Source organism: Kogia breviceps, chromosome 9, assembly GCF_026419965.1.
Source record: "Kogia breviceps isolate mKogBre1 chromosome 9, mKogBre1 haplotype 1, whole genome shotgun sequence".
Classification (NCBI taxonomy): domain Eukaryota; kingdom Metazoa; phylum Chordata; class Mammalia; order Artiodactyla; family Physeteridae; genus Kogia; species Kogia breviceps.
In genome coordinates this window covers 37,060,554-37,072,713 of record NC_081318.1, presented here as the reverse complement: position 1 = coordinate 37,072,713, position 12,160 = coordinate 37,060,554, and positions in this window count along the sequence as shown.

Here is a 12,160-nt window from a genome sequence, read left to right as displayed (position 1 = left end):
AGTAAGCTGAGGCTGAGAGATGTTAATTGCTCAAGGACTGACAATCTAACTCAAGCCTTTTCACTTAAGAGTCTGTGTTCTTCAACTGTACCCTCTACTGCTTGGCAGAGATTAGAAATGGTTTATGGAGCTGAAACACAAATCAGAAGGTGATCACAGGCAGGAGAGCATGGAGAAAATGAAAAGCAAACAGTGGGGTAGGAATGTGATGAGAAAAATAGAGGGAGGGAAGCATATGCTGCTGGCAGAAAATCAAGGTGGGAAAACCATTGGCCCTTTATGGCCACGTATGGTCCTACCTAGAGGCTAGGTTACCTTGTTAACATGTCTTCAAGATGGACAGGTTTTGTTATCTCTGTTTTCCACGTATGCATTCCATGGATTTATTACCTGGATCTGTATTCTTCCAGCTACCAAGGGACTGGTGTGTATTCAGTGTGACTGGAGAGGCATCTGTCATACTGTTGCCCCATCTCATACCCTCCCTGAAATTTCACTCTTAAAATAACTGGGTGAGGCTGTGGAGGCTGAGCATTGTCTTCAGAAGGTTATTGTTGAAATGTACATGTTGTCCTCAAAGTTAAACTCCATGAAGGCAAGGATTTTGTCTTGTTGCCTCATGTCCCTAGGAATGTAGAAGGTGATATTTATGTATGCAATTAAGAATGTATAAATAAATGAATTCAAGAAGTGAACAGTAGGCAGGGTGTCCCTTGAAGTCTTTGTTGATACTCTTGTCTAGCTGATTCATTGACTTTGCAAAGTAGAAAATGAGGAGGAATGCGTCACAGGTAATATGTTGGTTGGAGGTGTGTTTGGGTAGGATTAGGGACAGGAAACTTTGGAGTTTGGGTCTCTAGAGCAGGAGACCCTGGAGAGCTGGTGGGAAGTGTCAACTTCCCAATCCACCTTCCTCCCCACTTCAGTATCAAGGTACTCTGTACTGTCCTGTCACCCTTCCTTCAATTTCAGGAGCAGATTTCTGATTTACCAAGGCTTAAATCACTCGTTTTAGGCGTTCTCCAGCATTTTTGATCTTTCTTTCCACTGACATCTTCAAACAAGCATAGGTATTCCTCCTTCAAGAAAAACAAAACAAAAACAAAACCTGGTTTGCCTCTCATTCTTTCTAAGCCATCACTCTATTTCTCTTCTTCCATTTACTGTTAAACTTGAATAAATGATCTTCACTTTTTATCTTCATTTTTCCACTACCTAAAACTCTTAATCCCTTGAAATCTGGCTTCTCCTTCTGTTTCTACTACAATACTTTACTAAAATATTCTTTTTCTCTCTCTTTTACAGAAAACAGAACAGAACATTACATCAGAACGCTAGTTTTCCCTGGTATTCCTTTCCTGTTCTTTTTTTTTTTTTTTTTTTAACATCTTTCTATACATATACATATGTTCCCATATCTCTTTCCTGTTCTTCCTTTTAATGAATAAAACTTTCCTGAGTTTTAGCTGGGCATATGGGTGCCCAACTAGAGACTACAATTCTCAGTCTTTTTTTGCAGCTGGATGTGGGTATTTGGCCATAAGCTGGGAGCAAATTCCTGCTTCTCTGAGAGCTAACTGCCCTGTCTTTCCTGTTTTGTTCTCACTCTTCCTTAGAAAAGCAGCCTTGGAAATTGGTGGTCAAGCTGGCGCGGTTGGCATGTTGAGGACAGCAGTGCTGCCCCACCAGCCTGGGACAGATCACCTCTGGATCTTTACATGAGAAATAAACTTATACTGTATTTTAAACATTCTATTTGGGGGTCTTTTTTTGTTAAGCAGCTTAGCCTGCACTCTCATAAACTCCTTTTACTTATTTAAAAAGTAATATGCATTCACTGTAGAAACTTAATGATAAGTAGAAAGAAGATGACCCCGAAATTCCTGTTGATCCTCCTCCTTTTCTGATTGATTAGTCCCACTAGCCTATGCCTAACTGCCTTCCTTTTTTTCTTCCACCTACAATCTTGGGCATAGCCCAGCACTAAGTTCTCTACTCTCTTGTCTCTCTGTACTCTGTCACAGAGAATGGCTCATATAGTGATTGATTTAGTCATTAATTAGTTCATTCATTTCAAAAAATGTAGTGAGGCCCTACATTCTGCTAAGTGCCAGGGACATACATTCTGCTAAAAATTAACTAGACATGTCTCCTATCCGCAGGAAGATCACCAGCTGGAGAGGAGAAGGAAAGGCAGGTTATAAACAAGTCTTTTGAACATAGTGTGCTGAGTACCTGATGGAGCTCTCATGTGAGATTACAGAGGGCACCTGACCGGCTTGTTGGTGTGGAGGGCTGGGTATTGATGAAGGCCTCCAGGAGAAGGTGAGCCTGGTAAAGAAAGAAGGAGGGTTGAGGAGAAAGGGAGGTGATTCCAAGCTAAGAGGTCAGCAAGGAACCAAAAGCTTGGAAATGAAAACTTTCAAGGTGTTTGCAAGGAACTATAGGCCGCAAGGTGCTGATACCGTGAGGAGTTTTGCTGCTGGTGGAGAGATGCAGGTCTTGGAGGCTTTGCTTGTCATGCTAAGGAGGCTTGGGCTTTCTTCTGAGGAGGCCTTACTGAAGGGTACTCAGCAGAACCGTGAAATTGTAGATCTACCTTTTAGATAGACGTTGTATTCCAGGTGGTTGGGTGAAGGATAGATTTCTGGGAGGTAGACAAAAGTGGAAACAGGGTACTTGTTAGGAGACTATTTGCAGTGGAGTAGGTAAGAGGTGGTTGATGGCTAGATCCAAGGTATTGGCAGGAAAAATTAAGAAGGAAATGAATTTGAGAAACATTCAAGAAATAAAATGGGCATGGCTTGGTGACTGAAGAGAAAATAGCAGGAAGGATCAAAGATGACTCCCAGGTTTCTAGTGTGGGTGCTGGATAGATGGGGGTGATGGCGTTAGTGGCTTTAGCTGTCACCCCTGAGGTAGCTTATTGTGAAGGTGAGGTAGCTTAACCTTCAGACCTCCTTGCAGGCATGAGCCCGTTCAAGGTCTCTGGGACTGGCCCTAGCAATTTTGTATTCTTAAGTCTGTATTCGTTTTCTTAAAGAGGGCCCAGACCCTCTTTACACTGGTATTAACTTCAGTTGCACAGAACCTGAATCCACCCCTGCCCATCCTCTTTCAATTCATTGTGCTGATTACCACTAGATTAATCCTCCAAAGAAAACCATTGAGTCGTGTCATTCTTCTCCTCAAAAGCTATTGTCATTGCGTCAATGGCCTTTTGCCAACTTGACACTTTTACCTTGAGGTTGCCTTTTACTGAAATGCTCTCCAACAAGTGTTTAGAGTTTCAGACATCCCTGTCTACCAAAGGGTCTTTGGCCCTTTAAGACCTATCTACTAGTAGAGCTGCTTTAGTTGCAATTACAGTTGATCTTTGAACAACACGGAGGTTAGTCTGTGTATAATTTATAGTCAGTTCTCCATATCCTCAGTTCCTCAGCATCTGCAGATTCAACCAACCACCAACCATGTGGTATTTACTATTGAAAAATATTCGTGTATAAGTGGACCCACGCAATTAAATGCCGTTGTTCAAGGGCCAACTGTACTCTGTTGAACTTTGTTTACTACCAGTCTTCTTGCTTTATTATTATTATTATTATTTTTTTTTTTTGCGGTATGCGGGCCTCTCACTGCTGTGGCCTCTCCCGCTGCGGAGCACAGGCTCCGGACGCACAGGCTCAGCGGCCATGGCTCACGGGCCCAGCTGCTCCGCGGCATGTGGGATCCCCCCGGACCAGGGCACGAACCCGTGTCTCCTGCATCGGCAGGCGGACTCCCAACCACTGCGCCACCAGGGAAGCCCTTCTTGCTTTATTTTTATACCAGTTGTGGCTTTTCTACCTTAAATATGTGTCTAATCTCTGACTTGGCCTTTCAGTGGTGACTTGTGTCAGGAGTGTCTCATACCCACAGAAGGCCTCTGGCATAAGCAAACATCACTACATCGTGTGGCCCTGGTGTACATCCAACATGTGATGACACTTTAAAATTCTGGTTTTTGATAATGTTGAGTCAAAGGCAGTTTGTACTCTAGAATGTTCATTCTGGGCTATAAACCCTTGAACATTAGTTATTCAATAGTTCTGATATCTGGAATATGACATGCAGTCATCTTCAGTCACAGAGCTGTCCTGGACCAGCCTCTCATCTGAAAGAAGAGTTGTCTTCAGTGTCCGTTGCATTGCTGCCTGATGAGTGACTTCATAGAATTTTTCTGCTATCTGAATAGCTCCTACTCTGGGTATGAAAAATCTAATTCACTTCCTAAGCTTTTTCCCCATAATGTCCCTTCTGCTTCAATAGATTCTCATTCAGACACACCAAAATGAGACTCATAATATCGATTTATTATCTTAGCAATCTCGGTAAACAAGGCAGTCTCACCATGTTCTTTTTTCTTCAGGGATAAGGCGGGCCTAGCATCTTCCTAAAAAGAACATACTGTATGGCCTCATGTTACAAAAATTGCAGCTTGGTTAAAATTTCCACTGACAGTCCTTCAGGTTTTTTTTGTAAGGAGATAACTTATTATGGAGAAATGTTGTTCTATAAATAAAATAAAGCTATAATGTTACTATTAGGAGACAGTGCTGAGCCCTAGAGCACAGTGCTGATGTTTCGTACCAGATCTTTCTCATCTCCTCCCTCTCAGCATCTTTGTACTCCTTCAGTCTCCCCATCTCTTTGTTACATGTTAGCAGATACAAATCAAGGGTGTGGTGAGGCTGACAGCACCTGCAGAGGCCCAAGGCCTTCCCTGGGACAAAGGGATTTGCGTCTGCCCGCTGGAATTCTGCAAAAGGAGTTATGAACCAAGGAAGGTAAAATTTATGATTCTAAGTGACATAGAACAGATGCAACCTGGGGAAGGAGGAGGATTGGGGAGCCCAATTCTCTTTGGGGAAAATACTGTTTTCTATGTTGTAATTCTCTTCTGTTAGCCCGAGCCTTCTGATCTCTGCGGCTTTGAAGGGTTCAGGGACGGGTATGCGTGGGTGGCTGAAGTAACGCAGAAAAGGAAGCCTGGCAGCAGCCTGGGAAGGTAGTTATGAGATGGGAGAGGTGACCTGCTGAGAGCTGGGCCTCGCTCCCTGCCACTCCCGGGGGACAGACAGCAGCTGGTACAGAGGTGGGAGTGGGCGAACAGCCCTCAAGGATTCTCAGAGGAACCTGGTAAAAGATAAAGTTCCGTTTTGTCACACATGACATGAACTCTGATCCTTGTTGCCTTTGGAAGACTAGAGAGGTCTTTGACATCTGGCCTGCCCAGGATAAACGCTGCTGAGCCCATGTCCAGGAAAGGGGCTATTTCCCACCTCCCATCCAAGCACACACACTCACTCCTAGCTGCCTTTCCTGCCACTTCTGTCTCTTCCAATGGGGGCTGCCCAAGCAGGAGGAGAAAACTAGCAGGTATTTTACATAAAGGGAGCAAGGAGGATATCAAAGACTCACATCACCTGTTTGCAGCTTGCTACCCGCCCCCAGAAGTGGCCCTGGGCACTCATGTAGCCTGCTGTCTGAAATCGAGGATTCTCCCAGCATCCTGTTTCATATAGGTCAGAATCATGTTTCTTAGCTAATTGATAAGACAACCCCCAAAGGCCAGTGGGAGTGGAAGGGCTATTTCTCAGAGCTCCTTCAGCTCAATGTTTTACATAATTAATCCTTGAGATGGATGGAACTTGTTAGGTCCATTTATTATTTCCTTCCTTTCTCCCTCTTTCTTCTCTCATCTTTCTTCTCCTCTTCCTCCCACCTTATCTCTGGCCTCCCTTCTTTCCTTCTCACATCGTTGGTCCTAGAAATTTTCTGCTCATTATCTTTCAAGCAGTGTTGCTGCTGTTCCTAGTGTCCTGTATTCCCTGCAGTGGCCAGAAATCTGCTCCCATCATTAAAGGCTTAGAGAGCACAAAGGGAGCCGAGGAAGCTTAAGTCTAGGCTTCAAGGTTACTGCTTAGATCTTTTTGCCTAGAAATGATTATATGAAGACATAAAACGTTGTTTTAACTCTATGTCCTATTATATGCTTTGCATTAAGAATCTCAATATAGGGATATGTAAAATTCAAATTGTTAACTCAGCCTTGGACTTTTCCCTCCTCTTTGATCAGTAGTACTCCAATATGGTTTATGGAGTCTGCTTTCCTATCTTGGAGAACAAGAATGACATGCATCGATTTGAAATGTTTTAGGTGAGATCACCTAGGAGCCAGGTTACAGATGAAGTGTAATCATTTATCTTTAGACTCCCAGCTTTGATTTACCCACCCTCCACCCAGTCCTCATATCTACATAGTCCCATATTGTACTAATGGGAGGGTAGTATCCAGGGCAGTAGGAAACTCCCTTGTCCTGACCTCCATAATCTGTGTTTCTATGGTATCTGTATTTGTGACAAAAGTCATAGGGGCTACCTCCATTTGCCTAAATAGGTGGGAGAAGAAAGGTCACAGTTATGAAAGTCATATTTGAAATAAAGAGAGAAAGGACAGGTATTGTCTGTTCATTATGCTCTTTTTGGAATCTCCTTTTACATGGAAATTCCAGACATCTGTGATCTCAGATTCTTGGAAAGCAAGCACCTCCATGTTCTGTCCCTGATATAGATGTATTTATTCCTAAATATTTTATCCACCTTGGTGTTCGCCACAACCTTAGTGCTCCATAAATAGTGACTAAACAAATGATTCTTGCTGCCTGTATCAGTGTTGCATTGGGGGTATGAGCACAATTTAATAGTAGAAGGCACTAGTCATTGGCCAGCCATGTAGCTGTGTCCTCTATCGCCTCTTTCTGTAATTACAGCTTGGTTTTATGTAATAATATGGATTCAATAACATTTGTTTTTTTAGTAAGAGTATGTGATAAATACATGGGTGTGGATGCTCATAGCATTTTTAATCCTATTTTTTCGTATCCATTTGTTTTGACAATCAAAAATCAGTGTGGCTTACTATGTACCGGGCACAGTAACCATGACTGGCACTTTATATATACATTCTTTGTAATTCTTGCAATAGTGCTGTAAGGAATTACCTTCATTTTTCATTCATTCGTTGGTCCATTCATCAACTGCTAGGTTCACTGTTAGATGGTAAGGGCACATCAGTCAATGAGACAGACAAAATCTAACATTCACAAGGCTTAGAAGCTGAGGCTTAGAGAAGTGACTTGTAGTTAGGGGACACACTGAGTGACCAAGCTGGGATTCGAATCTATCTGATTACAAAACTCATGCTGCCTCCAAAACATAGCGATAGTTAGTTACAAAGACCCTAAGTGCCAGTCCTTCACAACTTCACTCGTTTTCAAGCCTTCAGACCAATCTCATATGTTCGGTGTTATTATCTCCAATTTACAAGTGAGGAAATGGGACTTGGAGAGGCTGAGTAACTTACTCATGATCTTAGAGCTGGTAGACAGCAGGGCCATGATCTGGATGCAGGGCGTCCCGGCTCCAGAGCCCATTCTGCTTCCACTTGACTGTGCTGCTGCCCCATGTAGCAGAGAAGACCATGGTCCACAGGCCCTGCCCTGCAGGAGCTTACAGGACAACAGACAAGAGAAGTAAAATACAATTACAGTACAAAACAGAAAGGAATAAGGCCACAAGAAGAGTATAAACAAAGTGCTTTGGGGTTGAGGAGGGATGATTTTAGTCTAAGGAGTAATTGAAAACAGAGGACAGGGGAAGTGCTCTATGTGATAAATCTACAGGGTATCATTTTTCAAGCAGGAAATAATCTGTTATTCTTAGTGAAAACATAATAAATAGAAGTGAGAATTATTTCACTTCCTTTTTTTTTGGCTTAGTAAGTATATTCATTATATAAAATTTATTGAGTGGCTGACTGGGTATAAAACTGTAAGAAACATTTCAATTTCAGAGATATTAAATTGCTAAAAAATATGCATCTTAAAATCAATTAAATACAGTTTTTTTTCTTTTAGTAAGCGTATGTCTTGGTCTCTGTTCAAGGTATTTTAAGTAGACAAAGTAGAAAAGTCATAATATATTTTCACTTTCATTGGGGTCCCAGAGGGACTGCTGTGTACAGTTGTACAATTTGTGTACTATACAAAAGTACCCAGCTGAGGGGGTGAGAGGGGGCTGAAATCCAGTCTGCATTTCCCATGCCAAACAATGCTCCCCATTGCAAGATTGCCTCCCTCCCAAAAGGAAGGACATCTGGGTGCCTTTTAAAATTTTGTAGGAGTTAGAAAAGATTGTTTATGGGTTTGCAGTGACCCTGGGTCCCACAGCAAGAGCAATAGTAATGATGCTGTAGCAGCCATGGTTGAAGTGTGGTGTTAAATATGACAGGTTTTTTTTTTTGTTTTTTTTTTTTTTTTTTTGCGGTATGCTGGCCTCTCACTGCTGTGGCCTCTCCCGCTGTGGAGCACAGGCTCCGAACGCGCAGGCCCAGCGGCCATGGCTCACGGGTTTAGTTGCCCCGCGGTATGTGGGATCTTCCCGGACCAGGGCACGAACCCGTGTTTCCTGCATCGGCAGGCGGACTCTCAACCACTGCGCCACCCATGACAGTTTTTTTAATATGCCTACTGTAGACTTTAAAATACTGTAGGAGTTTATTAAATTCTAAATTAAATATAAGATTAACTCAGTAATTGAGTAATAACTAACAACATTGTAAAATCTGTTAATGAAATATTTTATTGAATCCATGTTATTACATAAAACCAAACTGTAATGTGGGATAAAATGAAATATTATAACTTTAATTCTCAACTACACAGAATTTTTGCATATAATTTCAGGCATTTCACAGACCATCTAAATCCCACTTTGGACCTCAGATTAGCATACCTATATTATGGGACAGAATGATTCAAAAAAGAATTGACAATATAATGTATTTATGTGTTTGTAGTATTTGTTGATAACAAAATATAAACATGTGGTCAAAACTAATACTTTCACTATGGCTAGACACTTAAAAGGTCACCCACATGATATATATTTACTGCTTACTGAGTAGTCCATTTTGGAAGTGTTTAATTCTTTTTGAATCACCCTGTGTCATTTAACAGCTTCCTCTGAGAGGGTTTAAATGGCAACTCAGCACTCTGGGTTTTGGGTGCTAGTGTGCCATGAATACATATTTATTGTGGCTTACTTTGCAGGGTGCCTTTTATAGGTTGGGTTAATGGTAAACAGAATAATGCTTTATCAGATAACAATAATTTTCCTTTAGATTTCAATGAGTGACGGTGCCATTACCTCCCACCACAACGCTCCCTCAAGGTCAGATCCACAGATCCAGAGTGTCTCTGAAAGGTTCAGAGTTGTCACAGTGACCATGAAATTACGAGCTACTCCAGAGCTCATTCTCATAGAATGGGAAGTTTTCCTGGACAATGAGTCATTATTAAAGCATGGCTCCCTTATTAGACCAGCCAGTGTGCGACTGTAAAACACGCCTCTGGCAGTGTGGTTATGGTCACTAGCCAGAGGCTGTCTTCCACATCACAAGCTATGTCATGAAACTGACATGTTAAGTGTTTATTTTCCTGGTCACATGTCATCTTTAAGAAATATTTCATTGGAGAGTTTGCTGAGAGTTTGCTGAGTTTGCTGAGACTGGCTTGGGATTTTTATCATGAGCTATATGAAATCTGCTGCGAGTGGATGGGGTGGGGGACCCCTAGTTGCAAATGCCCCGTGATCTGACTGCAGCCACACACATGAGCTGCATCAGCGAGTATAAATTAAAGCTGACCTTAACAACAATATACTTATCTGGTCAATTTAGAGAATAGCTCTTTATAAAGTTTTAACTGACTCTTATTAATATGAACATTCATACTTAAATGTGTCATTAATATTGAAATGTTTTATTAATTTTACTCTCTATCAATGTTTTTCTTTTTGAAGGTATCAAATAATGGTGACTGATTAAAGTAGACACTATTTCCTTAAATTTTTCCTTTGTAAAAAACAAGGGGGAGTATTTGTTCAAAGAAGACATGTTTTGGGGCTTCCCTGGTGGCGCAGTGGTTGAGAGTCCGCCTGCTGACGCAGGGGACACGGGTTCGTGCCCCGGTCCGGGAAGATCCCACATGCTGTGGAGCGGCTGGGCCCGTGAGCCATGACCGCTGAGCCTGTGCGTCCGGAGCCTGTGCTCTGCAACGGGAGAGGCCACAACAGTGAGAGGCCCGCGTACCGCAAAAAAAAAAAAAAAAAAAAAAAAAAAAAAAAAAAAAAAAAGAAGACATGTTTTAATCATGAATGACATCATGAATGCAAGAAATGCAGTATGAGATCACCAGGACACATGCCAAGCATTTTGCTGCACTACCTAGAGCAGCAGGGATGAAAGTCATTGCAGGGGGGGATTTGTGCTGGGGATATTCACTATCAATGATTCAGTGGGTGGCTGTTTTCCTTGCCTTATACATAGAGGATCCATAAATATTTATTGACATTTAATTCATTCAAAAATACCTGGTGAGTGCCTCATCTGTGTCAGTCATGGAGATGGGTGGTTGGGATACAAAGATGAATAAGGCAGAGCCTCTGTGTGCTGAGTCTTGAGTCACCCATGCTTCTCAAAAGAGGCAAAGAGTGATATGGGAGCATGAAGAAGGGAGGTATCAGTTTTAGCTACAGGGTGGCCATGAAGTCTGGAAATGAAGATACCTTATTTCACCCTGTATTGTAATATAATACCAACAAACAATTTATTATGTATTTGCCTGTGTTTTTAGACTTGCTGGTTATCTGTAAGAAGGTCAGGAAAGACTTTAAAGAGAAGATACTTGATTTGGGTCTTGAATACCAGAAGAAGTTCACCAGGTTTGGGGAAAGGGCCTGGAAAGACATTCAATGCGATAGAAGGAAATGTATGTTTGGGGAACTGCAAGTGATCTTGTTTAGCTGGAGTGTAGAAGATGAGGCAGCATAGATGGGGAGGAGCCAGATTTTGGAGGTTTTGCAAACCATGCTAAAGAGTATGGATGTTATACTACAGGCAATCAGGAGCCAATGAAGGGTTATGAGCCAGGCAGTAACATAGTCATTCAATCAAAAAGTATTTATGGAGTAACTACAGCTTTTCAGACCAGTGCTAGGTGCTGAGCTACAAGGATGAATTAGATATAAGAAACTCAAAGCCTACTAAAGAAAACAATAAAAAAGTTAGTGCAATGGAAGTCATAGATTTTCTGAAATAGTATCATTATTATTATATTTATTGAGTATTTACTGTGTGCCAGGCATAGATGCATAGTGCTGAGTGCTAAAATGCATTGTCTTATTTAATTCTCCCAATAACCCTAAAAAACACTATTGGTTAGTGCCATTTTATAGAAGAGGAAACTGAAGCACAGAAATTTGATACTTTGCCTCTGGTAAGTGGTGGAGCCAGGTTCAAATCCTAGTGGTCTGACTCTAGAAAATACACTTTTACCAATAAGGACTATGTTGCTTTCCCCATGACAGAAATCTGTCTGATTTCTAAGAGCACTAGGGGCCACATTATCCATTCTGCACAAACAGAGGTAGGGCTTGGAAAGTCTTCATGGAGATAGTCATGGGATTTGTCTTATGGAAGATCACTCTGTCAGCTTGGAGCTGGGCAAGACCAGAAGTGGGAATTTGAGTTATGAGGCTAGGTAACAGTTGGTAGTATCAGTGGGAATGAGGGGAGAGGATAGAATTCAGAGATATTTTAGGTGTGAAATGGTTTATTGTGCTGGATGAGGTTAGGTTTCTGACTTGATATAAAGGTGGATAGTAGAGCTGTTAACCATGATTCATAATACCAAAGGAGAATCAGGTAGGTGTGGGGTAGGGGTAGAGTAGATATGTACATTTTTAATTTGTTGAATCTGTGGAGTCTGTAGGGCAATAAATATAAGTAAAAGCCAGTGACTGGATATACAGTTCTGGAGTTTAGGAGAAATATCAAAGCTAGATATTATATTGGGTGTCACTTTGAAGATTTAAAAACTAATATATTAGTTAATTAAAGGTATCTCTCTAAATGTCAAATCATAACTATTGATTCTATCCAAAAAATTGGGTCAAATACAACAAATGGATAATACCACTAGAAAGCAAATAGTGAAGCTGGCAAAATGGACCACCCCATTTTAAAGAAAATATGTAGGCAGGTATTCTAGCTTCCGGG